This window comes from Nycticebus coucang, chromosome 2 (genome assembly GCF_027406575.1).
Source record: "Nycticebus coucang isolate mNycCou1 chromosome 2, mNycCou1.pri, whole genome shotgun sequence".
Taxonomy (NCBI): Eukaryota; Metazoa; Chordata; class Mammalia; order Primates; family Lorisidae; genus Nycticebus; species Nycticebus coucang.
In genome coordinates, this window is record NC_069781.1 from 81,190,503 (window position 1) to 81,210,048 (window position 19,546).

The 19,546-nt window shown below is 42.1% G+C and overlaps 1 protein-coding gene and 1 non-coding gene across 8 annotated transcripts in view; both read right to left on the reverse strand.

Annotated features, from left to right (window-relative positions):
* Positions 1 to 19,546, reverse strand: part of TRPM3 (transient receptor potential cation channel subfamily M member 3) — a 584,594-nt gene that overhangs the window by 41,795 nt on the left and 523,253 nt on the right. The window lies entirely within an intron of this gene.
* LOC128580360 (small nucleolar RNA U13) lies at positions 7,294 to 7,394 on the reverse strand. Its single transcript, XR_008378655.1, has one exon. It is a non-coding gene; the product is annotated as a small nucleolar RNA U13 (small nucleolar RNA).

Genomic DNA, 19,546 nt, shown 5'->3' on the forward strand with positions numbered 1-19,546 from the left:
AATCATTCTAAGAACAAATGCATTTTAAAAAGGGTATTCGGTTTATGGAGGCTGCTCATTAAGACAAGCTGGCATAGGGTGGCGCCTGTGGCTCAAGGAGTAGGGCGCTGGTCCCATATGCCGGAGGAGGCGGGTTCAAACCCAGCCCTGGCCAAAAAAAAAAAAAAAAAAAAAAGACAAGTTGGCATAACTATTACCACAGACACTGTAGAAATTCTGGCCCATTCACTTTTCAAAATTTTTGTTTCACTAATACATATTAAACACTTGCTATAGGCACATCATTTTGCAGACTTTGTAAATTTTAACAGTAAGAAATATGAGGTGGGTACTATTATGTTCATTTACACATTAGTAAACTGAGGCCTGACGAGGCAAGTAACTTGATCATAGCTCATTGCAATCTCAAATTCCTGGGCTGAAGTGATCCTCTCATCTCAGCCTTCCCAGTAGTTAGGACTGTGAACATGCACCACTATGCCCAGCTGATTTTTTAAATTTGAGGTGGGTCTTGCCTTCCAAAGTGCTCAGATTACAGGTGTGAGCCATTGCACCTAGCTGGCAGAGGGGTTTGAAATTCCAGATCTCTGTATTTATATTTTCCTTATGTTCCATGCTTTTGTCTGGGTCAGTGGTTGTCAAAAAAAGATGTTTACAAAGAATACTCTTTCCATTTTTTTTTTTGAGACAGAGCCTCAAGCTGTCGTCCTGGGTAGAGTGCTGTGGCATCACAGCTCACAGCACCCTCTAACTCCTGGGCTCAAGTGATTCTTCTGCCTCCGCCTCCCAAGTAGCTGGGACTACAGGCTCCCGCCACAACGCCTGGCTACTTTTTGGTTGCAGCCATCATTGTTTTTTGGTGGGCCCAGGCTGGATTCGAACCCCCCAGCTCAGGTGTATGTGGCTGGCGCCTTAGCCGCTTGAGCCACAGGCGCTGAGCCTCTTTCCATGTTTTAAAGGCTTAATTTTAAGGCTTAAGTTTGATCATATGTTTGGCCAAGATATTTACTTTGTAAACAGCTGTGTGTTAATCATACATCCAATGTAAAACTTATCACCACAAATATAAAGAAAAATAAATAAATGGCCCATTGTCTGATAATTCCTTTGGAAATAAGTAAACTGATGCTTTTCTTTAAAAAGCTATTGTCTGATAATTTATTTGGAAATGAGTAAACTGATACTCTTTGGAAGGGGCATAAACAATTTCAAGCGAGGAAGTATCATTTATAGTGCATTGGGCAAAGTGATTCATGCCATTGCCTCCAGGCTCAATATAAGTCCTCTTCAAGTCTTGTTTGTCCTGAGTCTGTTTTTAATCCATGGAAACAAAGACTTTTCCATTTCACTAGACAGTGTAGATGGGCCCAAGATTAAGCAGTCTGCTTGAGCACAGCTGTTTGCTCATACCCTGACTGACAGCTTCATTTAGCATCGTGGGCTTGGGTTTGCAGTAGGATCTCTGTTGAGAAGAGGTTAAGGACAAACATAACATAGAGCTGATACGAGCAATGAAAACAAAATCTTGTTTTGCTGTGTGTCATGAAGAATAGCCTATTATTTCCTGTTACTAGGTGATTGAAAGAACTAGTTGTATCGACGGTTGCCATGGATATGCACTGCTCCAACTGGTCCCAGATTATAACAGGAACCAGACACTGAGTTTAGGAACATCAAGCAAAGGGATTTGGCTTTAGCAATTGGTGGAAGTTTGTGTGTCAGCATCTGAGATCAGTCAAGATGTTCACATATGTCCAGTTCAGACTTAGTAAAAAAAAAAAAAAATGGATAGTCAAAACCGTAATTATGGGTTTTGAAATCCAAGAAATGGATTTGCCCTCAGAGAATAATAGTAATAATGGCAGGTGTACAGGGGTGGGTGGGCAGAGCAGTGCCAATAATGTCTTCATTGCAGTGTTCTTTTCACGTAACTAATTAATTGATGTAGTTTTGCTTCTTCCTTGTCTGGGTCTATCTCTAATCTATGTTTCCAGGGAACTGACGTAGAATATTGATGCATGGGCAATTAATTTGCTCTAGTTTCAGATTTAAAGAGATACATTTAAGGTTACTTCCATCTTTTTTTTTTTTTTTTGGAGACAAAGCCTCAAGCTGTTGCCCTGGGTAGAGAGCTGTGGTATCACAGCTCACAGCAACCTCAAACTCTAGGGCTTAAGCAATTCTCCTGTCTCTGCCTCCCAAGTAGCTGGGACTACAGGCGCCCACCACAACGCCCGGCTATTTTTTGGTTGCAGTCGTCATTTTTGTTTGGCGGGCCTGGGCTGGATTCGAACCCGCCAGCACAGGTGTATGTGGCTGGCGCCTTAGCTGCTTGAGCCACAGGCACCGAGCCAGGTTACTTCCATCTTTGTGAGCATTTGTTAGTGTGAAATACTTAGTGCTCAAGACTGGAGTTACTTTAGACTCTGGGATTCTATTTCTGCAGAATCTTCTGGCTGGGCAATCCATAGCTAACCTAACTTAAGATACTATACACATGTAAAAATAATGGAATTGCATTTTTGAAATTGTATAACTCAGATTATTTTGTTAATTCAGATTCATTTGGTATTTAAGATGACTAAAATTGAGGGTTTTACTAGATGATATTTTTAAAAGTAGATTTGCTGGGAGGGCAATATTCATAATTTTTTGTTTCTCTCTACCTGAGAGAATCTTGGGGCAAATTAAGTAGAATTTGGGCCATTACGACATGATCCGTTATCTACTGGAGAAAGAAGATCTGGGTACTAAATGTCCACAGAATGGTCAGTGAATCATTTGAGAGTAGGGGAAAGCTATTCAATTGCAAATAAAATACAGTACTGATCCCAAATACCTCCAGGATGGGAAATGCCTTTTATAGTCTATCTTTTAATCTTTCACATTCTCTTTCTTTCCTTTTACTTCATCATCTTGCATTTGGTCTTTCATTTCCTTGCTTATTTTTGGAGAGATTGTGAGCTAAATTTTCTGTTTCACCTACATAACAATATTAGTCATTTTGAGGTGGCCAGAAAGTCTCTCCACTGTGTGTCCTACAGTGTTCCCCAAAAGGGAAGCCTGTGGCATCTGTTGGAGGTTCAATAGGAGAATTCTCTCCTCAACAGACTATTGATCTACACCATTTCTTGTCTCAGTCCACATTCTGCCAGATCCAGGAACACACAAGAGAGAGAACACAGGACCCAGACTCTGGACCCAGTGGATGAACTCTGCTCTGTCATTAGCTGCATGTAGCCTTTGGCAAGTTGCTGAAACTCCCTGGCTCAGTTTCTTTAACTATAAATTAGGTGATGATTGTGGCTACTTTAAGAATCTTGTTACAAAGATAAATGAGTTGTTGATACACGTAAAGCTTTAGTACAGTGCCTGCCATGCGGTGGGCCCTTAGTTAAGTCCTGGCCATTTCTGTGGGAGGCCCTATAATTTGGAGGCTCAGGGTGCAGGCTTCAGAGCCAGCGGCCAAGTTTCAAAATCTGGCTCTGCCTCTCAAATAGCTGTGTATGTTAGGCAAGTTACTGATCTGGTCAAATATGAACTATATGAACTTTGTGAGAATAGACCACTGTTGACTTACAGAAATGGCAATTTCACAGGGTTCCATACAACAAATAGGTAATATTCTTTGCACTTCAGCTTTCTTACCCATTAAACATAGGGGCAACAATCCTATCTGATAGGATTATTGTGGGGATTAAATGAATTAGCAGCCATCAAGCATAGAGGACAGTGTTTGATATGCAGAAAGTGTTATTTGCTATTGTTGTTTTTATTACCTTTGCATTTCATTTCTGCCTGACAGACTTTCCCCAAGAATAGCCTGTTCATTAATCCCTTTTCGCTTCTGTCAATCAGCCTTTCTGTGTTGCCACCAGTGTCCCTCTGCTCCTTATAGCCTGGTCTCAGTTCATCTGATGGGCCCGCCCACTCCGTTCCTCTGCGTCCACCCTGTCTCCTGGCACTTGTGCACCCACCTGAGGCCTTACGTCAGCTGGCAGAGGTTCCATGTTGATCTTGTCTTCTTTGTATGTTGACCTTGGAGTTCTGAGGGCTCAGGATAGATGCAACACTTCTTCCACCTTAACTGTCTTTTCATATGATGATTATTTTATAATTTTTAGAAAAATTCCTTATTCAAATGTGTGATTCCATAGGCTTTCCTATGCTTCTTTTTAAAACAGACTTTAAGAAAACTTAAATAATTTTATATAGAAAAGTTGCAGAGATAGTACAGAGAGTTATGGTTCTGTACAACCCTTACTTAGCCAGTCTCCATTAATGTTAAAGTATATTTACCAAAACTAAGAAATTTGTTTGCTCATTACTATTTCCACGATACTATTAACCAAATTCCAGACTTGATTCAAATGTTCATTAGTTTTGTACTAAAATCCTTCCTGATCTCACATTGTGTCTAATATATCTTAGATATATATATCTAATATATCATCTTAGTCTTCTCCGGGTTGTGACAGTTTCTTAGTCTCCCCTTCTTTTTCATGACCTTGACATCTTGAAAAATACTGGCCAGGTATTTTGTAGAGTGTTATTCAATTTGAATTTGTTTGATTTTTTCTTTTCCTTTTTATGATTAGACTGGGGTAATGGACTTGGGAAGGATATCACAAAGTTGAAGTTATTTTCTCATTGTATCATATCAGCCCGTAAATTATACCAAGATGACTCCTCACTGGTGACATTAAACTTGATAACTTAATGTTATTTAACAAAGAGAAATTTTTATATACAATTCTTGTATGTTAAAGTTACCACGAGACCATCCAAAGCTAGTAAACATCTAGATTCCTAAAATCACAGCGCTTTGAAGCAGTAAACAGGCTTGTTCAGTTGTTTTTAGTCTCATCAGATCCAACACACCTTTTTTATAATAAATATTTTCTACAGCTTCCTTTTCTCATCTGAAATGAAATTTGTAGATGGTATAATTTCCCTGTACACATAATCACAGGAAAATCAATATAAGGCCCTAATTTTAATCTAAAGGGGAAATAATATTGATTTACAATAAAATAATGATTTCAATATACAAAGATCCCAGGCATGACCCTTCCATAAGCCATAGGGAAGCGGTCAGATGCTTCCACCTAAATGAAGAGTTCCCTGAGGAAGGTAGACACAAACGCAGAAGAACGTAAGGCTGACAATGAGCAGCATTGTCAACGGGGAGTAGGTTTTCTAAGATGGCGAACAACCCAGGGGAAATTTCCAAAGCAAACAAAATACCACCTCCCTCAATTTTCACGGTGGTTTCATTCCTGGAAAAATACACGGCTTATTAAAAACATGCGAAAATATTGTGCATTTAAAAGTAAAATGGAGTTCGGTTCAGATAATCATAACCAGGTTTGCCACCGACGTGAATGTCTGCTGGGACACTGGAAAGCTGTGTGGATAGAAAATAAGGCTTCACTGTGGGAGTGTCCTGTGCACTGCAGGACACGCACCTGACTGGGGCCCTACCTACTCAATGCCAGCAGTGTCCCCCCAGTCAGAGAGGGAAAGCAAAAGCCCCCCTCAAATTTCCAAGATAAAATTTCCGAACCCTGGGGGCCATGCTGTGCCCCAGTCAAGACAGCACTGGTGTAATTTAAGTCTAATCAGTTTATTTCATAGCCAGGACCTGGGTCAGATCCACATAGCCAGCACATTAGGGCAAACCAAACCTAGAAGTCAGGTTTGCAAGCTCCTAATCTTCAGGACGTGGAGTGTGCTGAGTCCTCAAAAATACCTGGTAAACCTTGGATTGATGCTGGAATGTGGGTTAAACCATCCAATTCATGTCAGATGCACACACAGACACAAGCATGCACATACACCCCGCCACCACTAATGACACAATCGCCAACTCAGTTCCTGCACAAAATCCTTTATAGATTTCCCATTGAACATAGGAGAACATGTAAAACCTTACACCAGCCTAAAAGGCCTTGCACAACCTGGCCCTCATCTGCCTTCCAAGCTTTCTTCTGTACCATTTCCTCCCTGCTGGTCTTCACTCAGTTACTGGCAGGAGGAGTTACTCTCTCTACTGCCCCAGGGCCTTGGCACAGACTATTCCCCCAACCCCCACCCCAGCCCCGGGCTCTTCTCCTACCTTTTGCCTGGCAAACTCCTGCTCATTCTGCATAGCTCTGCTTAAAAGTCATTTCTTCAGAGAGCCTTTCTGAGTCCCCAATTTGTCTCCTCAATAGATGTTCTCATAGCCTTCTGTATTTTCTCGATCACCACACACTCATCAGAGCTTTGTTTCAGTACTTATTTGTGTGATGCTGGGTTTGATATCTCATGCCTTTACTATACTGTGAGCTCCCAGGAGTTCATGGTTTTACTCATCACTAAACCCCAAGTACACAGTACAGTGCCGGGTACAGAGTCGGTTCCAAGTGCTTGCTGAATTCATGAATGGATGAATAATTGGGTTAGCTGCCCAGAATGACTTTCAGTCTGGAAGGCTGACAAAAAGGGGGAAACACAGTCATGATTTTTCATGAGGAGCAGCAGCATAATACCTTGGTTCTATTTGCTGTGGAGAGAGAGAGGGATGCTATTTGAGACTGCTTGCTTTGCCTTAGTTGTTTCAATGGGCTTGGTTTTACATGAACACGATGGAGTAGAGGTGTCTAGAAGGCACTTCCCTGTGCAGACTAGTGAGGACTCTTGCATCTATCTGTCTGGAGCTGGCTTCCCAGCTGGAAGGCTCTGGAAGAAACGAAAGCTTTGCAAACTTCAGCTTTATCAGGCTCCAAACCTCCTGGTGCCTCCACTTCATCTTTCCACTGACACTTCCAGTAACATCTGACCTCTGAGTAGCCCTTGACATTGTGACTTTTGTTTCACTTTTCCCCAAACTTTGATCTTTGGCCATCACTTTTGTTAATTTGGTACATCTGCAAATCAGCAGTGCTGTTATTAATTAATGTTTTTCTTTGAATATATCACAAGCTGACATTAATGCAGATTTTAGCTTCATCATACATAATTATATGCATGAACTCCTGTATTTCTTGGGCTTCTCTATTCATTTGGGAAGGAATGCTCTTTTTCTTAGCAGGGTTGCTGCGTGGGAGGCACACCGAGGCAAACCTCACTGCTGTCCTCAATCTGTTAAGGATACTGAAGAACAGACAGTTTCAGTAACTTCCACAAGGTCACCCGGTTTGCAGAGATGACAGAATTGGGATTCAGTGCCTGACTCCTGGCTCTGTCCTGGGCTTTCCCTGTCACACTAACTCAAGCCATTCTTTGTTTTTGTTTTTTCCTTTTATTCCATGTTAGAAGGGTAATGTGCTGATGTAACAAGGCTTGCGGGAGGCACATGTTACACAGGTGTGCGAAAACCCAATCATCACACTCGTGAACTACAAATGGATCTAAAACCAGTCTTCACTGAGTTTTCCACCCCGACCGAACACTGCACAACTATGGACTGGTATTGGATTAACAATGACTTCCAAAAGCAAACATGTCCATAACATTTCTTTCCCGGAGTATGTTATATCCCATGTGGTGTTGCTGACATCTTGGGGCTAATGCTTTTTAGCTGCCTCTTCCCAATTTGTAATCTTCTGACCCACCTACAGGCTGTGTCTCATTTGCAAATGCTTCGTTCTTGTTTGCATTTCTAAGATGCTCACAGTTTTCATGATGAATGCCATCCTGACTCTCCTCTTGGGAGGTACAATGTATTTTTCATGCTACAGAGTCTAACTCATTCATGATGGGTGCTTCTGAGACTATCCAAGATGTCACCTCGGTGCCTTAGAAACCCTTCTGAGCAGCTGCAGGATGGCTCCCTTCTGGATTTCCTTTTTCTCCCACTGGCTTCCGGGAGATTCTCTACCCTCCCTCTACCCTACTATGGTGGTATGCTCTTTCCTAAATAGGTGCAGAGCTGCTAATTCTGTCCTTAAATCCAGTCCTAATTTAAAATTAAGACACGTATTTGAAGGCAGGCATCCACCTTGGCATATCACACCAACCCGAGCCGCTGTTGATCTCACACATCAGTCACACTGGCATTCTTTCTGATCCCAATTGAACACGTCAAAATCATTCTTACTACATGGCCTTTGCCCTTGCTGTTCTCTCTGGAATGCTCTCCCCCCACTTATTTTCATTTTTCACATTTCAACTCAATGTTACCTCATCAGGCCCTTTGCTGACCATCCTGAGTAAGATTGTACCCTCAGCTCCTCATCCCAGTAACTCCTTATCCTGCTAGTTGGATTTATTTTCTTCCTGGAAGTTTTTTCTGCCCCAAGGTGTGTTGTTTATTTATTTACTTATTGTCTATCTCCTTCCTGGCCCTCTCCCTCCTTCCCAGGAGACTGGAACTGCTGTGAATGGAATGCCAAGGTCTCTGTTGTTTACCGTTTTCTCTCTCATGTCTAATGGGGCGCTTGGTAAGTGGTTGCTAAGTAAATAAATGCATGAAACAGTCCAGGCCCTGCAGTGAGGTGCAGGGAAAAGAGCAAGTCTCTGGAATCAGATGGAAGCGGCCTTCTGTTATAACACAGAAGGTGAGGAGCAGGGGCCCAGGAGTCAGATGGGCCTGGGTTCGTGTGCAGCCTCTGCTGCCACCTGGCTGAGTGCCATGAGCAAGTTCTTTCTCCTCTGTTCTCTATGACCATCAGCAGTAAATCAGGACTAATGAGTCACCGTATGTCACGTGCCTGGCCCTGTGCCAGTCACTGTAATAGGATTTTAACAAAATGCTAATTGACTTTCTTTCCCTAGAAATGTCAGAAGAAACTCATGCAACCCAAGACACGGCCTTTGTAACACACTTGATAGTTAATAGAGAACTCAGGCCTCCTGTCTTCAGCACGATCTGCTTGTATACACAACTGCGGTACACCTTGCAGAAAGTAGTGACATTTCCAGCACTTGGCTATCTTCTATAGACTTCTGATAGGGTGTATAATCTTAAATCCACCAACAAGAATCCAGTCTTTTCGTGCCTGACCTGTTTGATGGCGGCGTCCCTGCCCTGTATATTCAATGACTTGGTGCCAAATGGAGGTGCACGACCACGTATACAGCTCCTTCGGTGGCTGAACATTATGTTCCTCAGGTGGCCTTAGTGGCTTTGAAGTACTTGTCAGCCACTGGCTTTCCTGTAACAGTACTGTAACCACTCAGTTCACAGTGACATTTTACTTTTGAAGTTCTTGTTCAGAATATTAAAAAGGGCAGGCAGCGACTTCATCCCTTTGCCTCGGGGACTGTGATTTTATAAAGCTAGCCAGTGGTCTGCTCCGGAGAGAGACACTGGCTCCCGTGAATGTTTAAATACTGCTTTGAATCTGGCCCAGTGCTGGTAAAACCTGTTTTGAATTTGGCCCCGAGGGGTTCATTTGCTCAGTAAACATAGTAACGATGGAGTCCGCTTCATTCCAACTGATGAGCTGAGGGAGTGAACTGATTTACCAGGCTGTCTGAGGTCACTCGGGTCACTGTCTTTGTCAGTGAATGATGGTGCTCTTCTTGCAGTTTGGCTGGGGCTGGGTTTGAACCCGCCACCCTCAGTATATGGGGCCTGCGCCCTGCTCACTGAGCCACAGGCGCCGCCCATGATGGTGCTCTTCTATCAGAAAAAAAAGAAAAAGGAAAAAGAAAAGGCTGGATCTCTCAGATACAAACCTGGAAGGGAAGTTTTAAAGTTTGCTGGACTTCACTTGGGTCAGGAAAATATTTATGAATTTTGACGGACAGGTGCAGGGCCCTGGGTTCTTCTCATTCTCTGTAGTAATAATCATAGCTGGATTTACTCTATCCGAAACTGGTACCAAGAGAATGCATCAGGACCTATTGGTGTTTGTCACATGGGCCATGCCGACACCATCACTGCACGATGTCCTAACTTGGTCTTTGGTCTGAAGAGAGAGTTAGCAGAGCAGAGGGAGATGTTGCAGGACTCTGAACAGACTGCCAGGTGGGGACCAGGGAGACTGCCCAGCTTTCGTTTGTAAGGACGTGGGGCCTTTTCAGATCTGCCCTGTGGGATAGTTTACATGTCAAAGCAACTATATTGTGACTTTTTTTTTTTTTTTTGAGAAGCAACAATAAGGAGTTGAATTCTGGATTCAACTGGACAGGTCAGGTTTCCTTGCTATGAGACACTGACATCCGGGTTGGTCGTGTCTGTCTGGAGAGGCTGCCCTGTGGGCCGTAGGATGTTGAGCAGCATACTGGCCTTCTCCACAAGTTGCCGCTGGCATCCTACAAGCCGTGACAACCTGGCACTGCCACATGTGTCCTTGCTGGGTAGAAGTTGAGGGTGGGGGTGGGGCGAACAATTGCTCCTGGCTGAGAACCAGTGGGGCAGATCTTCACTGGGACAGATAATTTTATGGTCACAAAAAAGTCTCCTGAGAGTATTCCACTTTCTCTTGTCTGTCCTGGGGCCTTCCAGACCTTTGAATCTTTTGGAGAATAGATTTTTAATGTGGATGAACTAATGGTAAAAAAAGGAAAAGGTGAGAGAGGATGGGATGTGGGTGCATTAACTCCTCTCCCCTCTTTTCCTTTCTCTCCTCTGCATCTCTGTTGGTCTTCTAGAAAGGGAGAGATGGTGTGGAGAGGAGGAACCTGGCTGCAGTTAGGAGGAACTTGGCTACAGCTGTGTGCTGTCGACTGAACCAGGGGAGCCTGAGGCTGGAAGAAGAGAGGAGCCCTGATGTTCAAGTTCAGGCGGCATCAGCTTCCTGCAGGCCGTGTAGATGATGGCATTCAGAGGGAAGCTGGGCATCCGCCAGGACCCTTGGCAAAAGTGCAATGTAGGCAAAGTTGTTTCTGCCGCCACGTCTGTTTCCGAGAACTCTTCATGCCCTGTCTCACTTTCCCTGCCCTCCAGTCAGTCAGTGGCCTCCGGTGGCCTCTGGGTGCTCGTAGTCCACCTCCCCTAGGCTGAGCCATCAGCTTCCACTTTACGTTATCTGCCCCCATTCCAAAGCTCCTTCCCTGGATGCTAATTTCAGCTATTTTGGGGGTTAAGAGGACGGCTTCTAAGACTTCACTAAGGGGAGAAGAGTCAGCAGGTCAACTTGTTCAGGGGATGTTTTGACTCTTGAAAGAGGAGCTTGTTATTCCTCTTGTACAAGATGTTTTGGGACAAAAGGCTTTTCTATGGCTGATATAGTTTCCCTGAAGTGAGCACTATGGCTGGATATTTTTTCCAGCCACAATCTCTGCACTCCTTGGTCATACCTATGAATTTCATAAATTAGAGCTTTCATTGAGAAAGGCACTGTACATGAGGTGAGTTGCAAATTTCCCATAAGAAAAGATCTAAATCCTTTTGCCTGACATACAAAGCCCTTTATAAGAATTTGCCTTTTGAACCTCTTCTCCATTCATTCCCTCAAATAATGGTGGGAAAGATGGGTGCAGACCTTGACCCCAGTCTCTCCCATAGATGTATGTAGTCAAGTGGCCAGTGGGGGGGGGGCGGGGAGCACACAAGAAATCAGCCAATGACAATGTGGTGTCACACGTTAACCCAGGGTGGGTACAGTAGGGTTGGGAGCACCTTGAATGTGGAACTGACCTGGGGGATCACTGCTGGCCGGCCCAGGGAAGAAGTCCCACGTGCTACACTGGGCATGTCCCATCACACCTCTGGCTTTGAATGTTACAGTCCCTCTGTCCCTCATTACTGTCTGAAAAACTTTTAATGTCCTTTGGGATCCAGCTTAACTGTTACCCCCCAGGAGACGTTCTCTGACCACACGTTGCCTTCCCTTGCTTTTCTCTGCTTTGCCATAGCCTCCCCTGCCTTCTTGCCAAATTTAAGTGTGTTTTTCCCTTTGAGCTAAGTCTTTATACATCACCTCTATGGAAATACACTTATATCACACTGGTTTGTTATTTACTTGTCAATCTTCTCCAGTACCTTTCTTAAAAACCTAGGTAATGAATATGTCTCTGTTCAACCCCCAGCTCCTTCTGTGTGCCTGGCACACAGAAGTGCTTAGCAAATGTCATTGAATGAATGAACCTATTCAAACTGGAATCTAGAAAATGTAATAGCGGGATGTCTCCTTTACTCATTTTTGTATTAGGTTGGAAGATATATATACCAAAAACTTCATAAGACATATGTGTCTGGTACAAAATGAAAACTCACATAACCACAGTCTGGGTCAAGAAGTAGCTTCTTCTATTCTTAACTCATCACTGGATGTCATATACTTGAATTGAGTGTGTCACTAAAAAGAAGACTCAACATTCTTCATTTGACCTGAAGTTATTGGGGTCTTCTTCCAAGCCAGTACTCATCTTGAACGTTAGAGCTGATATTTTAGATGCCAAATATTTGGCCAAAAGCCAAGCAATTCAGTGGAACATCAGTTGGCAGGCATGGCCTGAAATCTAGCTTCAGGGAACTATTTGCTCCACTGGACAGTATCTTGCAAAGGATCTTGAGCTCCTTCCTTCCTTCTGCATATGGAGGTTGTGGGCTTACTTGGAGTCTGTCACATCTAAGGAAAAACAGTGAATGTGTGAACCTCGCTGGGATTATCTACCCTACAATAGTTAACCTGTGTGAAGATCAGCCTGTTTGTTGGTTGCTGTCGATAGAGATCAAAGTCCTGCCAGATTGTTCAGAGGAGGTGTACTCTGCTCTGCTCTGAGTGGAAATCAACCTCCTGCCTTGTTGCATTTGGTCAGAACACTGTGCCTTTGGAGTAGCTGTGGTTACCGGATGCATGGCAACCACCTCCAGTGTGGTGCGGCTCAGAGCTGGGGGAGATCTCTGCACCGGCCTCATCTGGTCCCACGGCCCAGCTGACACAGCTCTCTCCTCCCTCTTCTGCTGCCCTTAACAGCCCAGGGCCAGCCAGCCTGCCCACCTGGCTTCCTTCCTTCTTTTCCCCCTTCCCCCTTCCTTTCTCCCTTCTCGGCCCCTTCTCTTCCCCCTCTTCCTTCTAGCTGCCTAATCCCCACACATGTACTAAAATAATGACTTGTTTGATGGGTATTTCTTAAACCTGGCTGCAATTTTCTCCCTGAATACAAATTTAGCCCATTTCAGGAGCTTATCAACTCTAGAATCCTGTTTGATTTCACTTCTCTGTCTCCCTCCTCCTCCCACCTCGTGCAGGTGTATGTGTTTCACGAATCTATAATCACTACATTTAATTTAATTTCAAATTTTAAATTCTTTTATAACAAACTTAACTCCTTTTCATCATCTCCACTGACATTTCAGACACTTTGATTTTTCTAGTTTCTTTATATGTAGTCCCTGAAATCTTTTTGTTTGTTTGATTGATTGTTTAAAGCAGGTAACATCATTCTCTAGCCTTTGCTTCAAGGAGTTTAATTCATGTACCAAGTATTTTCTGAGAACCTATACTGTGCCAGGCATGGTTTGAGATGCTGGAGATTCAGCAGTGAACAAGGAGATGCATGTGGACCCTGCTCTTGTGGAGGTGGAATTCTAAACAAATTTTATATTCTAAAACTGAATGATCCAACGCAGCAGTCAATAGTAACATGTAGCTTTTAAGTTAAAATCTAAGTGTAATAAAAAATTGAGTTTTTCATTCACACTGACCACATCTCAAGCACTCAGCAGCCACATGTGACCAGCAGTTATGGTATTTGACAGCGTATATCTAGACCAGTTGCATTACAGTAGATCCTATTATACAAGGTGTTCTGGAGTACCATTCCAGGAGTCTAAGAAATCTCTGTAGCCACACTGTGAGATGATTATGTTCACATAAGGTCATGATTACTTCACATATAATCATCCCCTTGAAACATGTAAACTATGTCTAACCTGACTGGAGCATATGGTTTTATTTTTGTTTTGAGTACCTTGTTTTTACATATGAGATGGTTAAATTAGTGTGATGGGATCATAATTTGAAATACTCATCTTCCCTTCCAGCATTTCAAGCAGGTACTGGCTCTACCCATCATCCTAGGGGAAGGAAGATTGTAGGGCAGAACCCAGAAATAGTCCTTGAGTCTGTCTGGCTGCTTTTGTGGTCCAAATGTCCAAGCTCTTAGGGACTCTAATAGAGTATTTGTAGAAGGGACAACAGAAAGGAGGATTTGAGGAGTAAATAAAAATGTCTTGGCAGAAACAGAGTTGGAAGAGAAAGAGAGTCTGCACACACACATGAGGGTGTATATGAGGGTGCATACCAGTTTGCACATGCTTTGTGGGCTGAGGCTGCCTGGTGTCCCTGGCACTCCTGTTGGCAGTAGCAGGGTTCCAGAGAGAGGAAGTGTCTGGAGTTTGGGACAATGGACATAAAGGGTCATATTCATTGGAATAATGGCTACTTCAGCTGTAAACACATGATTCACCAGCTACAATCTGTCCCTTCCCCCAATCTTAATCTACACTAAAGGAAGATAGAAAGGGTGGGTCTGAGGTGGTGATTTTTCCCCCAGCTCAGGGAGATGAGTGTTCCAAAGTGAAAATAAATGCAATTATAATAAAAAAGTAAAGTTGATTTTCTGGCAGCCTCTGCATCTATGGTCTACAAGCCATGCTCACAAGCAGTGTGGTTTCATTCTTTAGACACTAATTCAACAACAGTCTTCATCTTCTCCTTTGCTCTATTTTATTTATGTCTATATTATTCTATTGGTCGAATAACATTTCTCCTGGGAAGTAGTGCACAAAGTAGTGTCATCTTCTGTATTTGGAGAAAACTTCAAATATTTTTGGAAATTGATTCCATTCAGGAAACTCTGACTTCACATGTTCTTCAACTGCACTCAGTGGGAAGGAAGTCAGGGCAATTTCATGACCAGATGATTTAGGCCACGGATTAAGTCTGACCTGCCTCATGATTTTGTAAACAAGTTTTATTGGAACAGAGTCATGCCCATTAGTTTACTTACTGTCTATAACTGCTTTTGTGGTAAAATGGCATCATTGTGTAGCTACAACAGAGACCATATGGCCCCACAATATCAAAACCAAGAAGTTTGCTTCTATTATAGATGAGGACTGTCTAAACTGTCTAAACATTCTAAACAGAATCTTCCTTTCAGATTATGCCCCTTCAGAGCAGAGATTTGAGAAAAGTGGTATAATTGTAATAAATGTTTCAGCTTCAAGGATGACTTTTTGAAGTGATGATTGGGAACATAATGCCCTGAGTGACATCCATTAATCTCAAGTATTAAAGAAGTACAAGGTGCAATGTAGTCTCTGTCAGCTGGAATAAGACAGAATCTTATCTCTTTATCTTGTTAATACAGATGACTAGATCAGTCATCTGCTTTATATATAATTGGGGCTCCCCATGGCTTTCCACTCTGCTCTGTGAGGAAGGGTCTTGAGCCTCTATTACAAATGATGTCAAGTTGCATCTGACGAAACTTGGAGCCTGAGTGCTTATTTAGATTGATTTCTTCCAGAAGTGACCCTAAATGAAAGCTTCAAATGAAGGTGATTAGTCAAGAAACTGCTCCAAAGAGAAACTGGATAGTAAGCAGAGGAAGCTAAATAGGAAAGGGAAAAAAGTCAAGAAAAGTGCAATTTCAGATGAAGCCTGAGCCTTTGCCTGATTCCATGGGTATCTCCAGGGTATGAACCATACGTCACATGTAGGAAGGTACTTTGCAGTCCTGAAGGTGGTAGTTCTTTCCATGTTAACAACAGCCAATGAAATTAGGTTTGTATACTCTCCATGTCCTTCTCTTCACAACAGGCAATGACAGAGGATGAAATTCCTTGAACATACACAGAAAAGAAATCCCCCCAAACGTGAAGCTTTCTGGGTGGAGAAGAGGCTCCAATAGCTCAAAGGCAATTATCAGAAGTTCATGGCGTGAGTTCCCGCATTAAAGGATGCAGAAACTGGAAGATGAGTAAAGTGGGGGTTGGGAGGGTAATGTGGACAGAGAACCAAGGGTATCTGCCTCAACATCGAACTGGTATCTTCTCCACCAGTGTTTATTATATGTGATTTGAGATTATAATACAATTTAAATTATTCATGTCATTTCCATAAAATAGATCCTCCACAGCATGGCAGAAACTTCCCTTTCCTTTTCATTATCCTTTTACTTTTCTTTCAAAAGTAAATTACAATAGAACCTTCATAGTTGACCACCTCCTTAAGTTGACCTAATTTCATAGACCAGACATGTATCACACACACATATCAGTACAGTAGGCCTCATTCCTTATGTCGACCACCTCCGTACATTGATCAGTTTGTTACAGTCCCTTGGATGGTCAGCTTATAGAGATTCCACTTTATTTCTTTAAGGGAAAACAAAAATCAGCCACTTTTTTGTGGGAGGGTCTCCCTTTTTATGATTAAAAAGGTAAACAATTCAAAAATCTCTTTGAAATTGCAATCAGTGTAACCTGGCTTATTGGACCCTCAATGAATCCCCAACAATAAAAAAAAAAAATAAAAACAAACAAACAAACAAACAAAAAAACCCAAAAATCTCTTTGAGACTGTATTATTTCTCCTGTAATATCTCATGGGGATATATCCAAAAAGTTCTCTGCTTACTTGCGAAGTAGTGTTTCTTTTGTTTGAGTTAAGTCTACTTCTTTCATATTTCAAAGGATTATCCACTGAAGTACACTTACTTAGATTTGGGACTCATGTCATGCTCACTGTATCCACAGAGAAATCCACTCTGGGAACTCATATATTTCAGGCACATTCAGTTTATCTTTCCAGAGTGATGAGTCCTAATCTTCCCGATTTGTCCTCAGTTTGCAGCTTTGTATTCATTCCTTAATGGTTAGGTTGTTCTTTGTTGGCTCAGTGCGTTTATATTTTCTTTGGGGGTAGAGTGATCAGAATTATACTTGGTACCCCAGGCATAGATACATTATAGCTTTGGATTAGGTAAAAACAGCCCCTCACATTTTGTTTTTAATACTATTCTAGAATGTTTAGAATAGTTTTGAGTTGAATTACACATCATACCAGTATTTCTAGTATCCAACCTATAGTGATTATCTCTCCTTACTACCGTTAATTGCACTCAGCTAGAGTATACTATTTCTTGATGAATAAGTTTATCCTATTTTACTTCAAAAGTATTAACATTTATTTAATAAATTAAATAAATTTTATTTTTAATTATTATTTTAAAATTCATTTAAACCTTTTATTTAATCATGCTTAGTAAATCTTACTGGCTACTTTTCTACTGACACACACATGAATTTTTCTGAAATCCCTCACTATTGGCTTAGTATTTAGCATTAATATAGAGATAGACTCTTCTCTAAATCTTGTGGACTCCCATCACTATTGCACATGCTAACGAGGACAAGTTCCAACATAGTTTTAAGAAAACTCTATGGATCTATCTTTATTCTAACAAGTAAACTTTTTTTTCTCTTTCTCCCCTCAGTAATAAGTTTGCTCCCCACAGGTGACAAAATAGTCCTAACAACAGGATATTAACTTTTCTCCTCTAAGTATAAATTTTGGGGGAAGTGGTAGAGAAAGTTTAAAGAATTTTAAATATATCATAACTGCTGATGCTTTATTTTCCAGAGGGTTACCTAGGACTGACTTTGGGAATTTGCAGTAGAATAGAAAAAGCACGGGCTTTGGAATCATTGAAAGACTTAGTGAACCAAAAGGGCTCTGTTAAAGGCAGAGTCAGAGGTTAAAAATGGTCAGGATGGGCCAAGCACTAAAATCAATTATAGGCCAGTCTTGAAAAGGTTAAAAAATGGAATATTTGAAGGTACCATCAAGAACTAATTTTTGTGAAAGGTGGTGAACGGCGCTTCACGGGGCACTGCTGGTTTCAAAGGGAGAGACTCCTTTGAGTAGGAGAATTCTCTAGCCATTTGGGATGGTTCTTCTTCAGGATCTGGTTACTCTTCTTATTACACAAAGTCTCCAGTTCCATCCTTTTAGGGCTAGATATCATTAGCCTCATGTGACCTCTTATACTACTAGGGGTCTGGTCCTTGGCTGCCGCAAACCTCTGGCTGTGTTACTCCTGCCACTCTTCTCCTCCTTATCACCCTCCATTCCTGCAATGAGAGCTCCTCCAGCCGTCCGTCCTCCTCTCTGCTACTGTCCTCACACGAGGCTGGGCTTTTTGCCTCCTGAATTTTCTCATCCCTGTTCCCTTTTCCTCCATTTCCCCTAAGCTTTCCAACCACCTTTATTTTCAAACACCAACTCCTGTGTTTTCCCATACTTTTATGAGCCCACTTCCCCATTTTCTTGCCTTAATTGAAACCTGCTTTGCGGCAAGGTACCGTTTCTTTGCAACCTTCTCAAGTGGAAGACACAGTCTCCTACACCCACCATTGTGGTTCCCAGAAGAAATGTCTACACTCTCCCTGATACTCTTGGCCTTTTCCAAACCACAGTTTTTCACTCTTGTGCAAAATGTCCTCTCTCCTTTGAGTTTTAGGTCATCTTGATCAAAGTCTTAGTGTTCACACCTTCTCCTGTCATTATTATGAAAAACTTCAATATCTATTAACAAACCCAGAACAATCCAGCTTCAAGATGACTGACCTCAATGCTAGCCTATTCTAGAACATATTCTCATACCTACATCTGACCTTATTATTATTCTATGTCTTACCCTTTAATGCCAGTTTACCATTCTCTGATCACAGCATTTGAATCATCACAGCTATCAGGGTCCTTAGTTAATGCAATTGCTATTCAGGCTAGAAATCTAGCCCTTTGATCATTCTTTCTCCTACTAGGCTCTTAACCGATATTATAACTTTACTTTCTTCTCCCTTCATCTTAGGTCTTGTAGTGTATGACTTTAAGAACCTTTGAAAGCATCTCCAAAAGCCCTAGTCCCCTTTCTCTGTGCTACAAGTACAACAAAGACCCAATCTTGGATTAATGCAACCATTTGCCTTTCCTGATACTTTATCTGGGCTATCGAGTCTTGACTGAGAAAACACACAAACGAATTATGCAAGTAAGGGGCCCTATGCAATCCTATGATATGTACCAAGTCAGTGACATCTCTCATTATAAGATATCATTCTTCTTCTCAAAGCTCTGCTTCATCCACACTTTCTCTGCCCCTCCTCCCCTACCAATATAACCCTCTGTCCCTCTTCCTCACTAAATGTTTTGCCTTGCTCATTATTTACTCCTAAATCACTGTAATTGGTTCTTTCATTCACTACTGAAATAAAAATTCTCTGGCAAAAACCACTAGTGACTTCTTAAAGGACTAATTGAATATTCTCTTCCAAATGTTCACCTAGTTGGACTTTTCCTTTGCGTTTGAAACTGGTGACTGTTCCAAGTCTCAGTATTCTACTCTGCCCTTCTCTTCTCTCTCTACTTATGCTCCCCGGCAAGCTCACCCACTATGGCTTTAACTGGTAGTTACATAGGTGATTCCTAAATCCATGTCTCTAGTCCAGCTCTTTATACTGAGCTCCGGAGTTCTATACATAAAAGAGTCTTCTTTGTGGTTTTCCTGGGATTCTCATGGAAAGCTCAAACTCAGCCCCAACTGAATTAACCTACTGCCACTGCTTTAGTTGCTCCTCCAAGATTCTCTGGCTCTG